Raw genomic sequence first — 6,207 nt, 5'->3', positions numbered from 1 at the left:
CCGAGCGATTTTACATGCGATCGATGGTCTGATCGCTCAGTCCATGGACTGATCGCTTGGTCCATGGACTGCATACACACTGGCCTTGTTTAGTATGATAAAGGGAAGAGCGGACATCCCTTTAGCAACTTTTTACAGCCATGTTGTCGTGAACAATGACTGTAATTTCGTACTCACTGTTGTGGATCGGTCAGCAGTTTATACACACTACACAGTGGATACAAGATTGGAACGAAAATATTAAACGGTACGACCAACCAAATGAGGCGACAATCGTCCATTTGGGCAGACTTTCGACCATCGTGTCACTGCACACACTGACCCGACTTTCGAACGAGCGGTCGTATGTCGGCTGTTTGAGCCGATTATTGGACGAAAGCAGTGTAGTGTGTACCCAGCTTTAGGCTTCATGTTCTCTAGGTGTGCCTCAAAGACCCATTAATAACATTGTGGGATACTTTTGGTGCAATCTGGTTCGTAAATTCAGCATTGTGTCCACCAAATTTGTTGAATGCTAAATGGCATTATGTCTTCTTGATGATAAATCACTGTCACTGAAATTTATTTGGAACACAAACCTCAAATTCCCACCAATAAATGTTACAATGCTAATAACCAAACACAGGACACAAATCCAAAGTAATACAAGCAGTCAGATGGTCAGTGTATTATGAGCAGGAAAAAATACATCAGCAAGAATGTGCCGACAAATGTAAAAACTTTACATGCAGACAACAATAAACAAACACAAAATGTTTCTAGCCCTTCTGAGGAAACAGTGGGGGTCAGTATGCTGCTGAGATAAAAGCCACATGATAATATCCCTACATATCCCTACTCAGTATTCCCAGTCTCTTTTGCGGGTAGTGAGCTCCAAATCTCAGTCCACGCTGGTGTAGTTTCCGTCCTAACGCATGTGGAACGCAGAAGTGGTCTGCGGAACGCAAAGGTATGGTGGCTGTGGAGTGTCAAATGACCAACGCGTTTCATTCATTCATTCGGACTTTCTCAAGGACATTTTATAAATGTTACAATATGTGTGTGTGTGTGTGTGTGTGTGTATATATATATATATATATATATATATATATATATATATATATATGTATACACGCACACCTGGCACACCTGGACTTGACTAGATTTTAACTGGCACACTGATAGAATAAAGTTGCCAACCAATACTCCAGACTGTAAGCTCTCACGAGCAGGGTAACTTTACCCTTTGTCTCAGATTTGTTCTTCCATCATCAACGTTTCGGTATTTGTTCTGTTTAATGTGTGATTTGTATTTTGTAGGATTTGTGACTGTCCGGTGCTGCAGAATTATGTAGTGCCTTACATATAAATGAAGATGATGAAAATTTCCTGTATGATGAAGTGTTGGTGTTTTTTTTTTGTCTCCAGTGGGCTTTACATGGGCAGCAAGTGGGATAAAGAGTCTATGGGGAAGATTCAATTAGCCGCAAAGGTCTCTGGAATGTCTGCGGAGATGTCACAGAAATCTCTGCTAATTTTTCCTTGCAACCCATAGAGGTAAAGTGGGTGGCCTGATGTCTGTGTGCCACATCACCGGCAATTGAATCTCTACCTATGTCTCCTAACAGATGCACACATAAGCTAAGCAGATGGTAGCTGAATAACAATTTTGTTATACATCTCTTTTTGCTGAGTAATCAAACATATTTTCTTGCAGGTGACAAGATGCAATCAATAGTTACTTATTACTTAATAATGCCAAAGAGGCATTTCACCACATTTAATGTTTCTTTACCTGAAAAATGATTTCCCCATCCCATTCACCCTTTAGAAACAACAACATTGTAATATCTTTTCCGATCAATGATGACCTAATTTCCATGTTCCAGCACTGACTGTTCTCCAGGGTCCTGGCTGTACGCTATTGTAACTACAGCATTCTCACAGTGCACTACATTATTATAATACATTTCAGGAAAACCAAGTGAAGTGAGAACACAGTAACCCAATCGTATGCTGTATTAATAGCAGCTTACTTCTGGGCAGGTCTGTAACTAGGGCTGTCCGATAGAGGAGACCGCTCAGGGCGCAACACTGAACTGGGGGGTAGTTTATGAATATTTTAGGTTCATTTCGTTCAAATTGAGGGCTGGGGGAGGGGTTGACATTTTTGTTTCTCACCCCAGGCGCTAAAATTTGAAGTAACCGTTCTCCTTCTGGGACACGGGGGAAGTACAGAGCCCCCAGTGGTAGCTCTTAGGTAAGTATTGCCAGTGAAAGCTGTTTAAGCAGATGTCTATTGGGATGGGGCAATATTGATTTTTGGTGAAGAAACCCTTTAATGATTGATAATTTGGCCACTGGAGGTAATAATCCATTGGAATCTATCGGCACTTAAGGGATAGTTCCTAATATTGCTATAAGCTGCAAATGTGCATTAAATCATAGCAACCTTTCAGACTTTTATTTTCACTGTCTAACTTGATCTACGCAGATATAAGCTAAATGCTGATAAGCTGATGTAGCCTTAGTGAAGATTTATATTCCTGAGCAATATTAGCAAATAACCCTCACTATGATACTCCAAGTAGTGCAAGCACCATTACTGCTACCACATAATAATACATGCAGTTATACAGATATTTCTTCATGCAGCATAACATACGCCTTATACCGAACACATACAAGATAGAGACAGTAAACTACAAATATACATAAGGAGTATTTTCTTATCATTACATTTTAGTATCAATATAATGATTTTAGTGTGTTTATTTACACCATAAAAAGTGTCCAGTTCTGACATATAATAATCCCGATTCCTTTGCAGCACCAAACGCAGTTTTATTAGTGTATCTCTTCCAAATAATGCTGATACTCTAAACAAAGAGCGGAACACTGCTGTCACCTCCCACCTGTGAGGATAACACCCATATGGAGACATCTGTCACTCTGTACACATTCCAGCACTGTATATACCTTACTCAGTAAACACATTGTAAGTACATAATGACAGGGCTTGTCTGTCGCATTTGATCGGTTTGTTTTAATAAATTGGAGGATAAAGTAAAATATCACTAAAGATGGATCACTTATTAGATACAGTGTCAGCCTTCTGTGTTGGGTATTTTATGACTATCCTGATTTCCCTCTTACGTCTTGTACAATATTTGATCTAGATTATATATATTTGGATGGTTGAGATTCAGCCTGATGAACATACAGAGAGGCTGCTGAATAGACTCCCATAAAGCCATTATGCTCACTTCAGATTGGCCTCAATTTATTACTGGCTGAACTTTATGGACTCAGCCTCACAAACTAAGTTAACAAGGGACTAAAGGGATAAAAAAAAATGAATATATTAAAAGAAACATGTAGAATAGGTTGAAATCCACTCAATGTCTCTTATCCACTGTTGTATTACAAACCGAGTCAGTCATTTAAAGCCAGAAACCTGTGAAATGCACATAGTTCGTTACAGTATGAAAATTATTTGTCCTGGGATAATCCCACCTAAACTAAAAAGCATCACCTGTGCTCCGCTGATCCGCTATTGCTTCAGCTGCTCATGGAAGAAAGATTGTTTAGCTAGAGGTTGAAAAGCTGACCCTGAGCTGGACTGAGGATCTACTGCTCGGACTGTTCTAGGTGTTGCCGGACCCACCTCTCTGGGAGAGCAGTACGGGACAGGTGAGATTTTCTTATTTTATTCTTGCATTCTTCCGCTTAAAACTATATTTTTAATTTTGTATTGGATGAGTGACCCGCCCACAGCCTCCCCTCTTCCATTCCCAAGGTAGAAGAGAAGTAAGGGTTGTCTCCTAAGAGATGAACCTATGGTATGGCTATGACCCTTTCTCCCTTATATTGTTAAATTCCATAAGCACATACACAGCTCTAACGTTTGCCAATGGAGGTACTTAATTGAAGATGACACCTGTCCAATCAGGTACTTGTCTTCACTGACAATGGTTCTTGGACAACTTTTCAATTGGCTAAGAGAACGTCATTCTATCGGGGTTTCAATTGGTGAGCCAATGCATGGTGTTCAACTTGCTGTTAGTATGGGGAGGACACAAATGAGTGTGTATGACAATTCTACTACACAGTCACCATTTGTCTTGCTCTTGTGGTGCAACAAGCCCGACGAGAGGCGAGGGGGATGGGTAGGTGGGAATGATATCTTGGGTTCCAGACCTCTGGTGGGTCCAGTGGGTCCAAGCTAGTCACAAAAAATATGTTATTTATTATTATTATTATTATTATTATTATTATTATTATTAATTTATGTATTTATTATTTTTAAAATACATGTTAAGAGGTTTTTTTAAGTATCGGTATGAAATGATAAATAATATAGCAAACTAATTTCAGATTGAGTTAAGAGAGCAGACGAACAGGAATTAGATACTGTAACCCTACATGCAAGAGCAGCCGCTGCCCCACCCTGCAATCATATATTATAATGATAACTACAGCTGCACCCCGTACCCCAGGGTATACATGTTACATATATATGTATATGAGAAGAGACTGATGATTAAGGGGAGGGGGCCCCAGAAAGTTCTCTAGCCCTGGGGCCCCGTAATCTTTCTCCATGGCCCTGTGTTGTGAAAGTCAACACACAGCGAAAACAGAAACAAAACAATAAGACTAAGATTACAAAATGTTTCTTTTAAAATTCATGTTTTCATAATAGTCTTACAAGATTTGAGTGTCTATTTATTCTGTCTTGATGGAGTTTCTCCAGCAATTTGAAACATGCTGAGTGTCATTTAGTATAATTACCGACAGATTGAAATAATCTTACAGATACAGACAAAATAAAGGCCTTTATTTAGGTTATTGAGGATAACAACATTAAGGAATATACAAAAAGAAGTATGGTTGCTTTTCATGTTAATCCTAAAAAAAGCAACAGGGACGTTGAAATATGCCCTATTTATAATTTCAACTAGATTTTAAGGTTTAATGATCTTAAAAGTCCACTACATGTAAGCAAAATGAATTTGGTAATAAAAATAGTTTGTGACATTCACAAATAACTTAATTTGACAGTAGTTAGAATTTAGTAGCAGTAGTTTTGCATTATTTTTTTTTCAAAACAATTTTATTGAAGACATTCAGACATCAATTATGTAATACTGTTCATTTCACAAAAGAAGAGAAACATTCCATTGTAAATACAGTCAATATAAATGTACATGGGTATTATTACATTTTTTCCTTGGATAACACTTGAGGAGGTTTTACGACCATAATACAAACATTCTAAAATATGTGTGTCCGATATTAATGTATTATCACTTTGAAATATAAGACAAAGCAAGATTGCAGTAATGATAACATTAGTGATGAAAATAAATACGCCATCATCTCTCAATAAAAGGAGCAGACATGACATTACAATTTCCCCTTCCCCTATCTACCATCAGGGTGCGAAGGGACCAGAGGAAGATGACAGGCCCGCCCCATCATCCCCCACGAAAATTGGGGGTTCTTGAAGGAATACTCTTGTTTCATACCACAGTGTTTGGTGAAAGCATTCATATAGTTGGTTGCGTAATTGGGAGGGTAGGATATTAATATAGCTTTCCCAAGTCTCAAAAAATTTGCGAGTTAGGGTACTTTTCTGAAGAGAAGCTTCCAGCCAATCCATTCTCAGGAGAAAGTACATTTTTTCTTTAAATAGCTCAAGTGTTGGAGGGGAGTTCTGGATCCACATATGGAGAATCAATTTCCTAGCCGCAGCAGATATTGCCATATGCAACTTTCTGCCTCCTGTAGATGTTCGCGTATCAGAAGGTAAAATACCCAGTATTGCCCAATCAGGAGTGAATGGCAAATAGTTAATTAAGTCTGTGGTTGCAAACCTCCATACCCGGGTCCAGAAAGCCTTGATAATAGGACATGCCCATAGACAATGAAATAGATCTGCCTGGGTTTCACCACATTTAGGACATTTAGAGTCAGCTGAGAGACCAATAATATTACGGCGATGTGGTGAGAGGTAACCCCTGTGAAATATGTTGAGGAACATTTCTGCATATGTAGAAGCTGGGAAAAGCTTTATCGAGGTGGCTAATCCCTTCAGCAGCATCTGTTCTGTTAATTGGGGGAAATGACGCAACCAACCACTTAGGCCCGATTTTTTTTTTTAGTGTGATCAATTATGGTTCTCAGAAAAGCATAGTTGGATGAAATTGCTCCTCTCTTGGAGGATAC

The sequence above is a fragment of the Mixophyes fleayi genome, chromosome 2 (assembly GCF_038048845.1).
Source record: "Mixophyes fleayi isolate aMixFle1 chromosome 2, aMixFle1.hap1, whole genome shotgun sequence".
NCBI lineage: Eukaryota > Metazoa > Chordata > Amphibia > Anura > Limnodynastidae > Mixophyes > Mixophyes fleayi.
This window is presented reverse-complemented; position numbering follows the sequence as displayed.